General features: G+C 40.4%; 1 protein-coding gene across 1 annotated transcript in view; it reads right to left on the reverse strand.

Annotated features, from left to right (window-relative positions):
* LOC126267734 (leucine-rich repeat-containing protein 74A-like) overlaps positions 1-20733 on the reverse strand; it is a 322570-nt gene that overhangs the window by 101746 nt on the left and 200091 nt on the right. The gene's annotated exons all lie outside the window — the stretch shown is intronic.

Here is a 20733-nt window from a genome sequence, read left to right on the forward strand (position 1 = left end):
TGCAGTTTACTATTACCACATTAATATTGTTATTCCCTGTTGCGCTTTGCATACTACTACCTTGTCGCTTCTCAGGAGGCTTCTTGTCGGGCCTATGGAGGGCATTCTCTAACCTAAAAAACCCACATGTGCACTCCACACGTACTCTGCTACCCTTGTAGCCGCTTCCTGCATGTAGTGCACGCCTGACCTATTCAGGAGGACCCTACATTTCTCCACCTGATAGTGGAGGTCAAGAAATTTGCACCCCAGATCTCCACAGAATCGTCTGAGCCTCTGGTTTAAGCCTTCCACTCAGCTTCAAACCAGAGGACCATGATCGGTTTTGGGAACGATACTACAAATAGTTAGCTCAGACCCAAAACAAACATGAAATCTATGGAACACATCTCTCTGAGACTGCAGTTGTTTGTGCAAATTGTGCTTGCATGTGTGTGTGCTTGCATGTGTGTGTGTGTGTGTGTGTGTGTGTGTGTGTGTGTGTGTGTGTGTGTGTGTGTCTACTGCTGACAAAGGCCTTAATGGCCGAAAGCTATGATTGTGTGAATCTTTTTATTGTGCCTATTGCGGCTCAGCAGCTCTGCTATATGGTGAGTAGTAACTTTCCTTCTCTCATATTGTTACATTCCATCCTGGATTTTCCATTGTTTAATTCTGTTTTGTAATAGATTTGTGCTTTAGAATTTGATACATATACTAAATAGGTAGATCCTTTTACAATTTTGAAATTGGACAATGCCATTAAATATCTAGTAACAAATTTCTTTTTTTAGAATGCTATTCAATATTTTTATTATTGCTGTGTACTCTGCAGAAAATAATTAAATTTGTTATGAACTGTTTTGGGTAAAGTCTTGGATGTTGTGGTAAATTGAGTGTACTGTAAATATTAGGAGTAACATCTTAAAGTTTCATAAGTACAAACCAAACACAGAATTCTTATGTCAGTACATCATGGACTATGGTGCATAGCTCATTTTGTAGGATTTGTTGGATGCTGTGTTAGGGCAGTCCAACTTGTCTTGCTTGTGTGCAAAATTTATTCTAATCTGCTAATTGCTAAATAAATTTTACTTTGGGATATCTTTAGTATGTCTGTGTATATTACATTACCAGTTCATTTTTTCACTGCATTCAGCTCTGTTTACTAATATAACATATATGTGAACAATTTTTAATCCATTCTGATGTTAACCCCATATTCTTATTTTTTCAAAATAGATCAGAAAAACATATGCCACTTGATGTCAGGGAGGCACTGAACAGCATCTTTAGTACACAAAACAATGTTTAAGGATTCGCTGTGAAAGCTAGACAGGAAGTTACCTATCCTTTGGGGCATGTGATGAGAAATCTAGGGAGGAAACTCCTGTATGGATGCACCCTTGTTGGTCCAGTTGACTTACAAGAGATCATAGGTGCTGGGCAGTGTACTCAAGCGACTGTCAACTAGATCAGTCTCATGACTGAAATTTGTAAATTGTTAGCTAAGAAATTATCCTGTATAAAAAGTCATGGATCTATTTGTGTAGAAAAGTAGTCACTGCTGTGGACATTGTTATCCCACATAAATGTATGTTTTTTCAAGTGGGGGGATTAACTTCCCAATACATTATGTACCTTTAAATAATGCTGTGAAAGTTTGATGTTCTATGCCTGATGATTTGTTATGTTCATCACAGAAATGTGAAAACTTAACAAGTTCTAGAGTACATTCTGTGAACCATGTTATAAATAATTATTGGAATCTGATAAAATTAGGCACTATTAGTTAGTAGTCATACATTTCTATGAATTTTCTTATCTCAAGACTCAGATGTATTTGTACTATCAATTGTAAATGAATCTTCTAGTATTCTATATACATAGGTTAGTTTGTATGAACAATTAGCAAACAGTGTGGAAGACATTTATGATTGTGATCATAAATCAATTATAGACTGTATAACAAGATGTATACTTTTCTGATTTCACACACTGATTTTGGTCCTCACAGTACTTGATTATGTCATCATTCATAGCGCTTTAGGACTCTGATTACCTGTATTTATTATGAGTACGGCATTATTGTATGTATTGGAACTTGAGTTGTGTGCAGACTCATGCTTAACTCTCTTTTGGGTACCCTTGGCCACATGGAGTTTCATGTATATCAATGTTTCATAAAAGCAGATCATCCTTCACAGATTCTAGAAGAGTTGCCATCTTTCCTGGTGGAAGGTGGATCACACCCTCTTTATGCTTCTTTGTTATTCTTGCAATTTTTGAAGAGATATTTCCCATATGTTACAGAAAGGTTACAGACTTAACATCTATTTCTTCTTCCTCTTCTGTTAGTTTGTCTGGGGTACGCACTTGCAGAGCTCTCTTAATTTGTTGTACAACTTTTGTGAGGGCATGACATATCATAAGACTGACAAGGACCCCACTGCATATATTCAAAGATAAACTACTTCCCTTCTGAACTCCAACTCTCTATCCTAGAAAGTTATCAACAGATTGAAGCAACACAGATCTGTGCCTCCAAAACTGTATGGACTTGCCAATATTCACAAAGTAATACAGAAAGTTGTTCATAAGAAGATGGAAGTCATAAATCACCCTTGAGCAGATACTAAAAGCATTGATGTTTTGACCAATAGTGAGTAACATAGATGCACATACTTATTGGTGATTCTCTCTCTCTCTCTCTCTCTCTCTCTCTCTCTCTCTCTCTCTTTACTGTCACTCATATTGAAATAAGGCAGTTATTATATGTAATGAATATGAGATTAATTTTTGTATGACGAACTCTTCGAATAGCTATTATATTGCAAAGTTTGGCAACAGCAATAAGTAGCATGATGTCTATTAGTTGCTGACGCTAAGTTGAGCTTTGTTACAGGTACACATTGGTAGACTTTCCATCGACTGTCATATGTTTACGATTGCAGTGTGTTTGAACATGAAAAACTCTGGATGTTTTTTTCACATAACCTTGTTACTTCTATGTGTAATTTACGCCATAGCTACTGATTACCAGTGCACATGTATTCCTGAAGAGACATCTATGTGTAGCAAACAGATAACATTCCCCCTTTTATGGCGCTCATCAGTGTGACAACAAAGTTCTCATCTCTGCTTTCATCGCATCCCACAATCCACTGAGGGTGAAGCTTAACTTGGCACCAACAACTTACAAGAGGTATTCAGTAAGTAATGCAACACTTTTCCTTATCTTGGCCAATTTCAATTGAAGAAATGCTGAATTTTTGTGAGACATCATGGAATATTCCTGCTTCAGCCCCTAAAATTTCATGAAAATTCTGATAGGTGGCGACACTATATGTAGGACTCAAACTGGCATCTGTAACAGAGATGTGTTTTGTAATTGATTTTCTTTTGGCAAATAACCAGAGCATCACTGATACAAATAAGCACTTGCAGAATGTCTACAGAGTCCTGGCAGTGAAAAAAAGTATGGTGAGTTATTGGGTGAGGCATCTGTCATTATCCCAACAAGGTAGCGCAAACCTGACCGACCTCCCAAGAGGAGACTGACTGCAAACAGCTCTGACTCCTGCAATGATGGAATGTGTGGACACTTTCATCTGAGATGATCAATGGATCACAACAAACATCTTGCTACACAGTTGGGAAACTCTGTTGGTAGTGCTGACACACTCATCACCAGTGTGGTACTCAAAGGTTTGTGCTTGGTGGATTTCTTGCCACCTAACAGAGGACTGTACAGAGCAATGAAAGATTATCTGTGCAGAACTGCTTGTGCATTACAAGGCTGATCATGACAATTTTTTGTTGAGCATTGTCATAGACCATAAAACATGTGTTCAACACTTCAAACTCGAAGCAAAACAGCACTCCATGGAGTGGCACCACATCATCTCTCCTCGAAAGAAAAAGTCCAGTTTTGGACCTTCCGACTTCCAGCTATTTGGCCCAATGAAGGATACACTCTGCAGGAAGAAGTATGTGGTTGATACAGAACTACTGATGCAGCAAGATGCTGATTCTGATGTTGACCAGTAGAGTGGTCCATGTGGGCATACAGGCATTCCCATTAAGGTGGTGTAAGCCCATCACAGTGAACAGAGTTTATGCTGGAAAAATAGGATTTGTAGCCAAAAGAGGAGAAATAACATGATGTATTGTGCACCATGGATAAAACCAAACTGCTTTCATCAGAAACAAAAGGTGTTGCTCTTTTTTTTATAAGACATCACAGGCAGTTCTACATGCACTTGAGCCTGAGAGTGGCTCTTAAGCTCAAATCATGATTTGGTAAAATAAATGAACAATTAACATTCAAATGACAGAAATTTTTTTCAAACAAATTTCTACATGATTGTGGTCCTCAACAAAGGAAAGATAATTAAAATGTGTTGTATTATTTAGCATGTGTTTGTTTGTATGATGGTTAAATGACGGACAGAGTCAGTACAAGCTTTGAAATGTTTAATCATGCTGATAGCAAGAAGGGATATAATGATGTGACAGCAGTACAAAATTGTGTACCACAACATTGACTCCTATCCACCACTAAACATCTTTTAATGCGTACCCCGTCCCAAAATAATGTCTATACCATAATCATCAATGAAACTACGCTGCAACGCTATCACACCATCTGAACTACCACCTGTATCTATCACCACACAAATAACCCTTTACCCATGGCTAGGGGTCGTGTTGCATTTGCCACCACAAGAACGTCCCTGGTCAGCCACAACCCTTGTACAATGCTCCCACTGAACACCTTATGCTTAACCACTTTTTCCAGAGTCTAATCATTACCCTTGCCACCATCTTCATCTGATCTAATCAGTCCATCCCCTTTGACTTCTTCACCCATACAGATCATACCTTTTTGACCTATTTTACTGCTGCTGAACTCAGCATCGATAGTAGATCCCCTGAGAACTCCAATGGTAGTGTCAGTTTACCAACTCCCTAATACTCTTCCCATCCCACACCACACTCATCTTAAAAGGAACACCACTCAAGATATTGTCCTAGCATCTTCTGTTCTCACTGCACTTCTAATTAACTCTTCTTCTTCTTCTTCTTCTTTTCCTTCAGCGTTAGCCCTACGTGCCTGCAGGGTCCCATACATGGGCCCGTTGTCTCCATTTTGCTCAATAACAGGCTGAATCTGGGTGGATGTTCATGCATTTAAGGTCTTTATGAATCGTATGAGCCCATCTTTGCTTAGGTCATCTTCTGCTGTTAACTTCAAGTGTGTAAACAGCCTTGGCAATAGAGTCATCACCAGTCCGTAAAACATGCCCAAACCATTGAAGACGAGTCTCACGCATCATGTATTGGAATGGTGTGACACCAAACTGTTTCCTAATGCTGTCATTGGAAACGTGATCTAACTTAGTGAGGCCTGCTGTCCACCTTAACATCCATGTTTCTATTACACTTAGTTAGCATTCTGTCTCAACTGTAGTCAGCCAGCACTCACAACCATACAAAAAAATGAGTTCTGGTGTTGACCTCTTCAGTGAGTCGGCTGTCAGCAGTGATTGTGGAACCAAGGTATTTAAACTTACTCACACGAGTCAGATCTTCACCATTAATCGTGATGGTTCCCATTTCATGTCTGTCTGATGTCATGTACTCAGTTTTCTTCAAATTAAGGTGCAAACTGTGTTGTGCCAACAGGTCACTCCATTTTTGAGTTTGGCTCTGCAGATCAAGCTTTTTTTCTGCTGCCAGTATCACATCATCAGCATAAAGTAGGGTCCATGGTAATGGCCAGTGTAGGTCAGCTGTCATGATGTTTATTACAAGAAGAACAGGAGTGGTGATAAAGCAGAGCCTTGATGGATGCCAACTGTGATGGGGAAGTCCTTGGGTAGTCCTGAGGTTGTATAGACATAATGCACTTCTAATTAACTATGTACACTTTATTGCTTCCTTCCTATGTACACTTTATTGCTTCCTTCCTCTCTAATCACCCATCCTTTGCCGCTGTTAACAACACCAGTTCCCTTACCTTCCAGCCCACTGCAGAAGTGCCCAAGGATCCATCCTCTCTCCTTTCCTTCATCTACACAGCAGATATGTCCAAACCACCTCCACCAGTCTACATCCTTCAGTATGCTGATGACACTGGTGTCCTTGTCCTCTACCCTATTCTCCAGAAATCCCAATGATCTCCCCAAATTCAGTTTACATCCTGGTGTAAACAATTGTTCCTTAAGATCAACTCCTCCAAAACCCAGGCTATAGTTATAAAAGAAACTACCCACACTTTATGTCTCCATGACTTTTACCTTACCATTTATGAGTGTTGTATCCAGTTAACTAGCACACTGAAATACCTTGTACTAACCCTTGACTAGCAACTAACATGGAAACCTCACCTAGTGTCACCCTAACCGCCGTCTGCTTCACGTCTGCTGTGCAGCGAGATACCTTAATTTAAATATTAACTGTATTTTTCTTACTTGACACTTCTTCTTCCGTGTGTTTTTGCTTTTAGGAAGCTTTAATTGTCGAGTGCTATTAATAGTGTTCCGTAGATTTCGTGTTTGTTTTGGATACAGTCAGAGAGGGTCCCTTTAGTCAACCATAGTGCTAGTGCCAGTAGTGCTAGTGTTTGTTTTCAATACAGTCCAGAGACAGGCAGTGCTATTTTCATTGTTTTCTACAAGAAGTGGTTAGCAATCACAGTTTAGTCAATAATCAGCTGCCTTTAGTGAATTAGCAGTGTAGTTAAAAGTTGATTAAGTCTCTTCAGTAAATTGATTCCTTAGGATGGATAGGATGTGTGACTGCTGTGTACGGATGCAGGAGGAGCTGACCACTCTTCGCGAACAGCTGAGCGTGTTGATGGCCACGGTCAGCTGTCTTCAGGCTGCTGCCTCGGAGTGAAGCGATAGTGGGGAGTCTGGTGCGTCGCAAGGTACACCCCAGGTGTTACATGCTTCACCCACTGTCCCTGCTGTCGAGACATCTTCGTGGGTACTGGGCGCGGTTGGGCCACCCTCTCCCCAAGGGGAGTGGCGGGTTCAGCGGCGTTCGCGGCGCACGAGGCGGAGGGTCAATGTGGAGGCTGGCCGTGTGGCATCGCCCGCTCTGCCTGTGAGTGGACATGTGGCTGCTCCTTCAGCAAGGTCCGAGCAGGCACACGGGGGGGAGGGGTTTATTAGTTATTGGGAGCTCCAACGTTAGGCGGGTTATGGAGCTCCTTAGGGAAATAGTGGAAAGGTCGGGGAAGAAGGCCAGTGTTCACTCTGTCTGCTTGCTGGGGGGCCTCATCCGAGATGTGGAGGAGGCCCTACTGGCGGTGATAGAGAGCACTGGGTGCACCTGACTGCAAATTGTTGCTCATGTCAGCACCAATGACTCCTGCCGTCTGGGTTCAGAGGTCATCCTCAGTTCGTACAGGCGGTTGGCGGAGTTGGTGAAGGTGGAAAGCCTTGCTCGCGGGGTGGAATCAGAGCTAACTATTTGTAGTATCGTTCCCAGAACCGATCGCGGTCCTCTGGTTTGGAGCCAAGTGGAAGGCTTAAACCAGACGCTCAGACGATTCTGCAGAGAGCTGGGGTGCAAATTTCTCGACCTCCGCTATCGGGTGGAGAAATGTAGGGTCCCCCTGAATAGGTCAGGCGTGCACTACATGCCGGAAGCGGCTACGAGGGTAGCGGAGTACGTGTGGAGTGCACATGGTTTTTTTTTTAGGTTAGAGAAGTCCCTCCCTAGGCCCGACAAGACGCCTCCTGAGACGCGGCAAGGCAGGACTAGGCAAAATGCAACAGGGAATAACAATATTAATGTGGTAATAGTAAACTGCAGGAGCGTCTATAGAAAGGTCCCAGAACTGCTCTCATTAATAAACGGTCACAACGCCCATATAGTACTAGGGACAGAAAGTTGGCTGAAACCACATGTAAACAGTAATGAAATCCTAAACTCAGATTGAAATGTATACCGCAGAGACAGGCTGGACAGTGAAGGGGGAGACATGTTTATAGCGATAAGAAGTGCAATAGTATCGAAGGAAATTGACGGAGATTCGAATTGTGAAATGATTTGGGTGAAGGTCACGGTTAAAGCAGGCTCAGACATGGTAATTGGATGTCTCTATAGGCCCTCGGGCTCAGCAGCTGTTGTGGCTCAGCACCTGAAGAATAATTTGGAAAATATTTCGAGTAGATTTCCTCACCATGTTATAGTTCTGGGTGGAGATTTTAATTTGCCGGATATAGCCTGGGAGACTCAAATGTTCATAATGGGTGGCAGGGACAAAGAATCCAGTGAAATATTTAAACTACCTTGAGCAGTTAAACAGAGAACTGACTTGTGGCGATAACATATTAGACCTTCTGGTGACAAACAGACCCAAACTATTTGAATCAGTTAATGCAGAACAGGGAATCAGCGATCATAAAGCGGTTACTGCATCGATGACTTCAGCTGTAAATAGAAATATTAAAAAGTAGGAACTTTTTTCTGTTTAGCAAAAGTGTAAAAAAGCAGATTACAGAGTACCTGACGGCTCAACACAAAAGTTTTGTCTCAAGTACAGATAGTGTTGAGGATCAGTGGACAAAGTTCAAAACCATCGTACAATATGTATTAGATGAGTATGTGCCAAGCAAGACCGTAAGAGATGGGAAAGAGCCACCGTGCTACAACAACCGAGTTAGATAACTGCTGCGGAAGCAAAGTGGACTTCACAGCAAACATAAACATAGCCAAAGCCCTGCAGACAAACAAAAATTACGCGAAGTGAAATGTAGTGTGAGGAGGGCTCTGCGAGAGGCTTTCAATGAATTCGAAAGTAAAGTTCTATGTACTGACTTGGCAGAAAACCCTAAGAAATTTTGGTCCTATGTCAAAGCGGTAGGTGGATCAAAACAAAATGTCCAGACACTCTGTGAGCAAAATGGTACTGAAACAGAGGATGACAGACTAAAGGCCGAAATACTAAATGTCTTCTTCCAAAGCTGTTTCACAGAGGAAGACTGCACTGTGCTTCCTTCTCTAGATTGTCGGACAGTTGACAAAATGGTAGATATCGAAATAGATGACAGAGGGATAGAGAAACAATTAAAATTGCTCAAAAGAGGAAAGACCGCTGGTCCTGATGGGATACCAGTTCGATTTTACACAGAGTACGCGAAGAACTTGCCCCCCTTCTTGCAGCGGTGTACCGTAGGTCTCTAGAAGAGCGAAGCGTTCCAAAGGATTGGAAAAGGGCACAGGTCATCCCCGTTTTCAAGAAGGGACGTCGAACAGATGTGCAGAACTATAGACCTATATCTCTAACGTTGATCAGTTGTAGAATTTTGGAACACGTATTATGTTCGAGTATAATGTCTTTTCTGGAGACTAGAAATCTACTCTGTAGGAATCAGCATGGGTTTCGAAAAAGATGGTCGTGTGAAACCCAGCTCGCGTTATTTGTCCACGAGACTCAGAGGGCCTTAGACACGGGTTCACAGGTAGATGCCGTCTTTCTTGACTTCTGCAAGGCGTTTGACACAGTTCCCCACAGTCGTTTAATGAACAAAGTAAGAGCATAGAGACTATCAGATCAATTGTGTGATTGGATTGAGGAGTTCCTAGATAACAGAACGCAGCATGTCATTCTCAATGGAGAGAAGTCTTCCGAAGTAAGAGTGATTTCAGGTGTGCTGCAGGGGAGTGTCATAGGACCGTTGCTATTCACAATATACATAAATGGCATGGTGGATGACATCGGAAGTTCACTGAGGCTTTTTGCAGATGATGCTGTGGTGTATCGAGAGGTTGCAACAATGGAAAATTGTACTGAAATGCAGGAGGATCTGCATTGAATTGACGCATTGGTGCACGAAATGGCAACTGAATCTCAATGTAGACAAATGTAATGTGATGCGAATACATAGAAAGATAGGTCCCTTATCATTTAGCTACAAAATAGCAGGTCAGTAACTGGAAGCAGTTAATCCCATAAATTATCTGGGAGTACGCATTAGGAGTGATTTAAAATGGAATGATCATATAAAGTTGATCGTCGGTAAAGCAGATGCCAGACTGAGATTCATTGGAAGAATCCTAAGGAAATGCAATCTGACAACAAAGGAAGTAGGTTACAGTACGCTTGTTCGCGCACTGCTTGAATACTGCTCAGCAGTGTGGGATCTGCACCAGATAGGGTTGATAGAAGAAATAGAGAAGATCCAACGGAGAGCAGCGTGCTTCGTTACAGGATCATTTAGTAATCGCGAAAGCATTACAGAGATGATAGATAAACTCCAGTGGAAGACTCTGCAGGAGAGACGCTCAGTAGCCCGGTACGGGCTTTTGTTAAAGTTTCGAGAACATACCTTCACCGAAGAGTCGAGCAGTATATTGCTCCCTCCTATGTATATCTTGCAAAGAGACCATGAGGATAAAATCAGAGAGATTAGAGCCCACACAGAAGCATACTGACAATCCTTCTTTCCACGTGCAATACGAGACTGGAATAGAAGGGAGAACCGATAGAGGTACTCAAAGTACTCTCCGCCACACACCGTCAGGTGGCTTGCGGAGTATGGATGTAGATGTAGATGTAGATGTAGATGTACCCATCCAACACAAACCCTACAGTGGACTAAAACAACTAAAAGCCGAACTTGGGGATTACACCCCTCTGTTATTCTCCACATCTACAAAACCCTGATCTAACCTATCCTCTGCTATGTGAATATTGCTTGAATATCTGCTCCACTGAAGTTCTATAATTCCCTCCAAATCCTTGAATGCCAGGCTCTCCGTCTCACTTTCCGCATCCATTTAACTTCCCCAAACATGGATCCCCCTCACACACATCAAACACCTCCTCATTTCCTACACTATTCAAAGACTAGATTCCAATAATGCCACTGTCTGCCCTCTGATCATCAATCCCAGTATGCTGCCACAACTTTACAAACATATCCCACCACCCCTACATGTAAATTCACTCCATGTCCTATCCCAATGAAACATATCCAATCCCAATGAAACTTCAAACAACTCTCTCTCTCAGACAATGAGGTTTGGCTCAATACTTACCCCTCCTACCAACTTTAACTCTCCCCACCTATCCCGCTCCACATCAGGGTACCTCACTCCTTTTCCTTCTCCATGAATTCTCAGCCTTTTATTCCTGTTATCACTACCCTCCCCACACACCAAACTCATCCTCACCCTCTGTATTTCCCGCTGTCTGTATTTCCACTATCCACACCAAACCTTCCTTACTTTCATCTGCATAGTTTTTCTGACAGACCCCTGCCTTTTCTATTCACAACTCTCAATCCTATGAGACATATTCTCACCTCCATAAATACTTCTCATCCATTGCACGTCCTCCAGATTTCATGTGAATATGTAGTGCTTCAGTGTTTTTTCTCAGAAGAATTTCACTATTCAGCAATCCCAAGAAGAGAGTTGCAGGGCATAGCATGATTGAGATTGTGTTGTCTGTCCAGTTCAACTGAAGTGATATTTCATAGTAATTTTCTTTGTTTGTAATTTGAAAGAGTGAAGTGTTATTAAATCAGCAAAACTGATGGGAGTGCCTGGTGGCTAAATATGCATAGAGCTCTAATAGCCATTGAACAAAGGAGACTCTTCGAAGCAGAAAAATCAGTGTTGGAAGCCAGCAAAGAAGAAAGAATAAGAAGAAGAAGTGTGAAAAAGAGAAGGGATGAAGAGAAACACAGGAAACACGATGAATAATGATCTGGGATGCATCAGTGCCAATCAAGTTGAATAGAAAAAGCAAGTTTTCACTTTAACTTTAATTTCCTGAAAGTCAAATTATTTCATATTCTTGTACATTTGACTAAAAACTATTAAAGACAGAGAGCTGAAATTTTGTATACTGTCTTAAAACATGTATAACTAAAAAGCAGACTACTCTTGTGACTTGACTTTGAAAATGAAATGCTTTCTTGAAGAAAAATTCAGAATTCTTTTCCAAAATTTTTGACAATTATACTTAAAATTTTTTTGTACCATAATTTATGACAGCATTATCTTTTTAATACCCTTCTTTAAAGATAAGAGTGCAAAGAACTTACGGGAAAAAAAAACCTTCCACTTTGTTTGTATTTTAAGTAATGTGTACCTACAATGTATATAAATAATCAGCATGGTTTATTTCACTTGCAACAAAAACAGAGTTAAAAAAAGTGTGAGAGCTAAAGCAGTGGTTCATACATAAAAATGACTCCAAAAATTTCTTCAAAGATGGTAAGCATTATATGGGCTTAAGAATCTTTTTCTTTGAGTTACACTGTGCAGAAAACTGACAATTTTTTCAAGCTTTCCCGTGGTATTCATGGAAAAATCCCTTACAGATAAGACTTGATCAGTGCAGCTCTGTCCTGATTGGAATCCAGCTTGCTCAATGGAAAGGTTCTGGAAGAGAACTGGATTAATCTGATTTTATAGAATTCTTGCAAGGAACTTATAAGTAGTGCTCAACATTGTGATTGGGTGATAGTTCTTAGGCTGGTCTGATGCCTTGTTGGATCTGAATATTGCTGTTTTTGATTGCTTCATTTTTTGTGGGACTGAATTAGATGTCATAATTTCAGACAAGACATCTGCCAGCCATCTTTTTGCATAACTCACACCGCCCAGAAGAAATTCTGGGTGCATTTCATCACTTTCTGGTGCCTTTCCAGGTTTTAGAGTTTTAAGAGTAGCAGAAATTTCAGGTATAATGAAGTTCTTGAGAAGTCAGATCATTCATTATTGTTCTTTTTGAGCAATGTAAGTTTGAATCTGATGTGTCTTGTATGAGTTTTATTCCTTAATGCTCTTGATGTGGACAGTAAATGTGATGCAATCCCACTAACTGATATATGAATGTTGCTCCGTACTTTAACTTTGTTTCCATTCAATTTCTTTAGTAATGACCATGCATTTCAACTTCATGTTTGATGACCGTATGTCAAGGTATAGGAGTTTGTTTCTTCTGCATGCTGTACAAGATTGGAATAATAGAGAATTATTGTGAAGCAAGGAAAGCGTTTCTGAAGAAGAGAAATTTGTTAACATTGAGTATAGATTTAAGCGTCAGGAAGTCATTTCTGAAAGTATTTGTATGGAGTGTAGCCATGTATGGAAGAGAAAAGTGGATGAGATAGTTTAGAGAAGAAGAGACTAGAAGCTTTCAAAATGTGGTGCTACAGAAGAATGCTCAAGATTAGGTGGGCAGATCACATAACTAATGAGGAGGTACTCAATAGAATTGGAGAGAAGAGAAATTTGTGGCCCAACTTGACTAAGAGAAGGGATCGGTTTGTAGGGCATATTCTGAGGCATCAAGGGATCACACATTTAGTTTTAGAGGGCAGTGTGCCGGGTGAAAATCATAGAGAGAGACCAAGAGATGAATACACTAAACAGATTCAGAAGGATGTAGGGTGCAGTAGGTAGTGGGATATGAAGAAGCTGGCACAGGATAGAGTAGCATGGAGAGCTGCATCAAACCAGTCTCAGGACCAAAGACCACAACAACAACATCACCAATTTTATGTAACTTAACTTGTGTGCATAATCAACTGTATTGTAAAAATGAAAATTTTTGATTGGGAGATTCTCAACAGGCAGCCTTTGACACCTTGAAACACGCATTGAACAGTGCTCCAGTCCTGAGAATTCCTGATTTTAATTTGCCATTTATTGTGCAGCAGATGCATCCAGTTCTGGTGTTGCTGTAGTTTTTTTTTACCTGAACATGATGGAAAGTGGTGGCCTTTGGCCTATGCTTCAAGAGCCTCATCAGCTGCCGAAAAATATTATTCTGTTTATGAGCTGGAAGCTATCACTGTCCTCTTGCCCTAGAAAAGTGTAAGTTCTACTTGGAGCACAATAAGTTTAGATTATAAACTGATAACTGGTTGATAAGTTGGGTTCTTGCTACACTCCATAAAACTTCAAGTTTGAAGTAGTACATTCCCAGGGCACAAAACCAAGTCACAAGACATTTAGTTGCATGTTTCAGAGCAATGTGCCAGAATCTGCTGAAGAAGCAAAGACACTGGATTTCGTGGGATACGAGGGCTAAATGGGAGGCAGCAAAAAATAGCATTTTTCTTGGACATCACATAAAGGGTCGTAGGTACAGCAAAGGAAGATGCACAGCTTCAGTGGAGATGGGAGATTCTGACTGTGTGAAGAATTTCTGGGGGCCATAGGGGATCACAGGAAAAATATGAAGAATTTCTGGGGGCCACAGAGGATCACAGGGAAAATGTTGTCCCAATTTCTGAGGGGCATGTAAGTTCACAAAAAGTTTGTCCCCTGTGAGCTTCTTGCTCCAAGACCTTAAAACATGTAAGAAATACAGAACTCTTTTGAGTCATTTGAAATTAGGTCGTGCCAAAGAAGAACCCAGTCAAAAATGAATTAAAGAAGCTGGTCTGCTCACCCCAGTTTCTTACATAAGGGAGAGGGGGTCGGGGAGATTGGTATGTTCAGATTGATAATTTTGGGCAAGGTAGTAGTGGTGATTTGACTTGGAGCCTCCTTAGCATGTTGCAAGGGGATGTGAGTTTTGCATGGGTACCTTTGAAGACCATGCACAAGTGCGGAACAAGTGAAAGGGGTGTAGCCAGTACATTGTACACAGAGAGAGTCTGCTAGCAGCTATGAGTATGTGGAGGTTGCCCCAGAATGTGACAAGTACTAATTTGGGAAGGTGACATATTTTACTGTTAGAAGATGGCTGTGTGTTTGATGAACACATACACAGTTTTTGGCTCCTTTGTGGCATTTTCATTGCTGGTTTTGTGCATTTCCATGCAGAATTCTCCACGAAAGTACTTCACTGAGGTGCACCTGTTGCAGGACCATTGAGACATTTATTGCTGTCATATAATGGAAGTTAATGGTGAACTCCCATCTATTGTACTACTTAGTTGGGCCAAAGGCGAGTAAACATAGTACTGGTGTGCACCAATCTTGAGAGTGCTCTTGGAAACTTGGCTGCCCAGTCATTTATGTGTACTTTTATTTAAATTCCAAAGGGTCTGCCAGCAGTGACGTGTGTGTTTTTTGGTGATTTAAATTTATCTGTAACTATTGCACCACCTGGGAAGTATCTTGCTGTAAACAGCTAGTGTGTTAAGCTGCCTGAGCTGACACTCAGTGTAAATGTGTGTGTTTTAGCCAAAGGGGCCAGGTAGTTAAAAATGTGCCACAACACTGATTTTGATGAAGACATTTGCATTGTCAAAACGTGGTAGAGGTGAAAAACTGAGAAGTTCTCTTAAATTTTATGTAACTGTTTTAGACGTTATGATATGATTGTAATATTGTTGCTTTAAATCTACTGGGAGACCCTGTTGTGATCTGTGCTGAATGTAAATATGCTTATACCTGCCTATGAAAAATGTTTTTGGGCTGAGGCATTGATATCTGCTGTCATTTTCTGGCTGTTAGTTTTGGTATAAATTACAAGCTGTAATTCAGCATAAGTTACTGAATTCTGTCTGTATGAATTGTTTATTCTGATTATTGGCATCTATAAACTGGTTTGTTTACAGCAACTTCTGATCCAATTATTCTTGCTGTTAAATAATTCTGATGTTAAATTGCATGCTTTAATCAATGTAGCCTAAGAAAAAAAAATTAGGTTAAATTGATGCTTTCATTAGAGGCACCTTTAAATATTTGTTTTGGTGCTAGACTCTCAGATCTTTTCACTGGTTCTTTATACCCTTTTATATTTATAGCATTTGATACACTGTGGACAGCTTAATATTCATTTACAAGTGCTTAACTGAATAGTGAACTGTGCTCAGGTTAGAATAGTGTACTGTATGTATTAGAGTGCTGCATGACCAAGTAAGCGAGCACAAAATACGGGATGGGGCGAGTACACCCTAACTGAATAGGCTGTCCGCACTAGTTCTAGTGACCGAGCGTAGATGCCGTGACCAAGTACGTAGCACATAACTTCAAACACATTACACGTGTCATTATCCGTGTGAGACTGCAGCCAGTACAGGCTTCTCATTTGTGGTGATCTATCTCTGTAATCATGCAGCGCGAGGAAGCCAGTGCAGTAAGATGCAAGATTGAAACCAATGTTTACACATTAAAGAAACAGGAAGGTCTAAAAAGCCAAGTGTGGAGTACGTTAATGTTGGTTGTAGCCGAAAACAGTGCATCTACTGGGTATGTATGTATCATGCATAAACTGTTCAAACATTATTGTGCTTCCAGTCGGGAACCACTCATTTAAAGAAACACAGTTGCAAGGAACCTCACAAGGATACAGCTCCTTCAGGAATACCGGCAGTAGTAAAAAATAGTATTACAGAAAAGTTTGTTGCAATGTGTGCTAAAGATGTGAGACTTTTAATGTTGTTTCCGGTGACGGTTCCAGAGAACTAGACCAAGAATTAATACATCTAAGTGCGCATTATGGAGAAGTTAACGTGGCAGATGTCATGCCACATCCCTCTACTATAAGCATAAATGTCAAAGAACAAGCTGATGCTATACGAAACAGCATAATGCCTTCTGTTATTGCGGAAGTTATTAATAAAACATGTGCTGCGACAGTTGACATGTGAACTGATTCACATAATCAGGTGCACTATTTGACGCTTACAATACATTACATTATCACAGATTGGTCTCTTGTGAACAATGTTTTATTTACAACAAAATTCCTGGATGTTAAGAAGACGAGAGTAAGTATTATGAAAGAAATTGAAGAGAGGATGGCTGATTGAGACATTTCTCCGTACATGTTGCGCAGTTTTGTTTTTGTCTCTGACAAGGGTGCCAATGTAATAAAGGCTTTGGAAAATTATGAAAGGATTCCTTGTGCTGCGCTGCTCATTATGTTAAATAATGCCCTGAACATCACATCAACAATAAATACTGCTAAATGCATTGTAAGGTACATTAAGAAAAGTGGTCTCTCCTTTTCTTTGAAATCATCGTTGAAACAAGAGGTCTGTACACACTGGAACAGCTTGTACACTATGCTGGAATCCTTACACACTCAGTATAACGAAGTTGCTGCTTTGCAAGGATATGATAATGAGCTTGCAGCAAAAACTGCGCATTTTCTGAGACCATTTAAAGAGGCCACAGATGAATTAGAAGGCGAAAAAGAACCAACAATCCAGTTAGTTCTTCTTTGGTTTCACAAACTGCAACAAATCTGCAGTGTCAGTGACAATGTCAGGTGAACAATTACTGCAGTTAAAAGCACTGTTTCATTATGATACACAATAGATTTATAATTAACTAGTGTAATTGATATGTACTAACAGATACATATTTTTTAACAGGAGGTACAAAAGATTAAAAATCGAGCCCTGACTTTCATTTGTGAGAAGATTGTGATCACTTCCAGACATAAAACAGCTACGTTTCTTTGGCCGTCTTCCCGTGATCTTAATATGCTTGAAATAACTGAAAAGCAGCAAATTCTTAGCAATGTGTGACAAATGTGTGCTACTTACGCAGGTACAACATGCAATATTTAACATAATGGTTGTTGCATAGTTAGTGGATAGTGTATTATAGAGAACGGGAATGTTATAATTCGTATAAAATTTCATTAACGTAAAACACCTCGTTTTTACGGGAACGTTTCAATGATTTCCACATCAGTTCTGTATTACTTGTCTCCTTTGTTTACTATCTTAGATCCTTCAAATACTGTGTCATCACCACCCAGAAAGAGAGATCATTTCTAGGAATGGAGGAACAACAGATCGTCTGCAGCAGATGATCTCTACTTTTAATGCACCCCGAAGATGATGAGGACATCTAAAAGTGGTGGAGCAGACATGAAACAGATCTGCCAGGCCAGGTTGCAGTTGCAAGACATATTTTATGTATCCCAGCAACAAATGCACCTAATGAAAGATGCTTTAGTAGAGCCGGCACGTTACTAACAAATTGCCGCAGCCATTTAAATCCGAACGCGTTAATGATTTACTGCTAAACAACATTGTTGTTGTTGTGGTCTTCAGTCCTGAGACTGGTTTGATGCAGCTCTCCATGCTACTCTATCCTGTGCAAGCTTCTTCATCTCCCAGTACCTACTGCAACCTACATCCTTCTGAATCTGCTTAGTGTATTCATCTCTTGGTCTCCCTCTACGATTTTTACCCTCCACACTGCCCTCCAGTGCTAAATTGGTGACCCCTTGATGCCTCAGAACATGTCCTACCAATCGATCCCTTCTTCTGGTCAAGTTGTGCCACAAACTTCTCTTCTCCCCAATCCTATTCAATACCTCCTCATTAGTTATGTGATCTACCCATCTAATCTTCAGCATTCTTCTGTAGCACCACATTTCGAAAGCTTCTATTCTCTTCTTGTCCAAACTATTTATCATCCATGTTTCACTTCCATACATGGCTACACTCCATACAAATACTTTCAAAAATGACTTCCTGACACTTAAATCTATACTCAATCTTAACAAATTTCTCTTCTTCAGAAACGCTTTCCTTGCCATTGCCAGTCTACATTGTATATCGTCTCTACTTTGACCATCATCAGTTATTTTCCTCCCCAAATAGCAAAGCTGCTTTACTACTTTAAGTGTCTCATTTCCTAATCTAATTCCCTCAGCATCACCCGACTTAATTCGACTACATTCCATTATCCTCGTTTTGCTTTTGTTGATGTTCATCTTATATCCTCCTTTCAAGACACTGTCCATTCTGTTCAGCTGCTCTTCCAGGTCCTTTGCTGTCTCTGACAGAATAACGTCATCAGTGAACCTCAAAGTTTTTATTTCTTCTCCATGGATTTTAATTCCTACTCCGAAATTTTCTTTTGTTTCCTTTACTGCTTGCTCAATATACAGATTGAATAACATCAGGGAGAGGCTGCAACACTGTCTCACTCCCTTCTCAACCACTGCTTCCCTTTCATGCCCCTCGACTCTTAAAACTGCCATCTGGTTTCTGTACAAATTGTAAATAGCCTTTCGCTCCCTGTATTGTACCCCTGCCACCTTTAGAATTTGAAAAGAGAGTATTCCTGTCAACATTGTCAAAAGCTTTCTCTAAGTCTACAAATTCTAGAAACATAGGTTTGCCTTTCCTTAATCTTTCTTCTTAGATAAGTTGTAAGGTCAGTATTGCCTCACATGTTCCAGTGTTTCTACGGAAACCAAACTGATCTTCCCCGAGGTCAGCTTCTACTAGTTTTTCCATTCGTCTGTAAAGAATTCGTGTTAGTATTTTGCAGCTGTGACTTATTAAACTGATTGTTCGGTAATTTTCACATCTGTCAACACCTGCTTTCTTTGGGATTGGAATTATTATATTCTTCTTGAAGTCTGAGGGTATTTCGCCTGTTTCATACATCTTGCTCACCAGATGGTAGAGTTTTGTCAGGACAGGCTCTCCCAAGGCCGTAAGTAGTTCCAATGGAATGTTGTCTACTCCGGGGCCTTGTTTTGACTCAGGTTTTTCAGTTCTCTGTCAAATTCTTCACGCAATATCATATCTCCCATTTCTACATCCTCTTCCAGTTTGATAATGTTGTCCTCAAGTACATTGCCCTTGTATAGACCCTCTATATACTCCTTCCACCTTTCTGCTTTCCCTTCTTTGCTTAGAACTAGGTTTCCATCTGAGCTCTTGATGTTCATACAAGTGGTTCTCTTATCTCCAAAGGTCTCTTTAATTTTCCTGTAGGCAGTATCTATCTTACCCCTAGTGAGACAAGCCTCTATATCCTTACATTTGTCCTCTAGCCATCCCTGCATAGCCATTTTGCACTTCCTGTCGATCTCATTTTTGATACGTTTGTATTCCTTTTTGCCTGCTTCATTTACTGCATTTTTATATTTTCCACTTTCATCAATTAAATTCAATATTTCTTCTGTTACCCAAGGATTTTTACTAGCCCTCGTCTTTTTACCTACTTGATCCTCTGCTGCCTTCACTACTTCATCCCTCAAAGCTACCCATTCTTCTTCTACTGTATTTCTTTCCCCCATTCCTGTCAATTGTTCCCTTATGCTCTCCCTGAAACTCTGTACAACCTCTGGTTCTTTTGGTTTATCCAGGTCCCATCTCCTTAATTTCCCACTTTTTGCAGTTTCTTCAGTTTTAATCTACAGGTCATAACCAATAGATTGTGGTCAGAGTCCACATCTGTCCCTGGAAATGTCTTCCAATTTAAAACCTGGTTCCTAAATCTCTGTCTTACCATTATATAATCTATCTGAAACCTGTCAGTATCCCCAGGCTTCTTCCATGTATACAACCTTCTTTCATGATTCTTAAACCAAGTGTTAGCTATGATTAAGTTGTGCTCTGTGCAAAATTCTACCAGGCAGCTTCCTCTTTCATTCCTTAGCCCCAATCCATATTCACCTACTATGTTTCCTTCTCTCCCTTTTCCTACACTCGAATTCCAGTCACCCATGACTATTGAATTTTCATCTCCCTTCACTATCTGAATAATATCTTTTATTTCATTATACATTTCTTCAATCTCTTCATCATCTGCAGAGCCAGTTGGCATATAAACTTGTACTACTGTATTAGGTGTGGGCATCATATCTATCATGGCCACATAATGCGTTCACTATGCTGTTTGTATTAGCTGACCTGCATTCCTATTTTCCTATTCATTATTAAACCTACTCCTACATTACCCTTATTTGATTTTGTGTTTATAACCCTGTAGTCACCTGACCAGAAGTCTTGTTCCTCCTGCCACCGAACTTCACTAATTCCCACTATATCTAACTTTAAC

Source organism: Schistocerca gregaria, chromosome 4, assembly GCF_023897955.1.
Source record: "Schistocerca gregaria isolate iqSchGreg1 chromosome 4, iqSchGreg1.2, whole genome shotgun sequence".
NCBI classification, from domain to species: domain Eukaryota; kingdom Metazoa; phylum Arthropoda; class Insecta; order Orthoptera; family Acrididae; genus Schistocerca; species Schistocerca gregaria.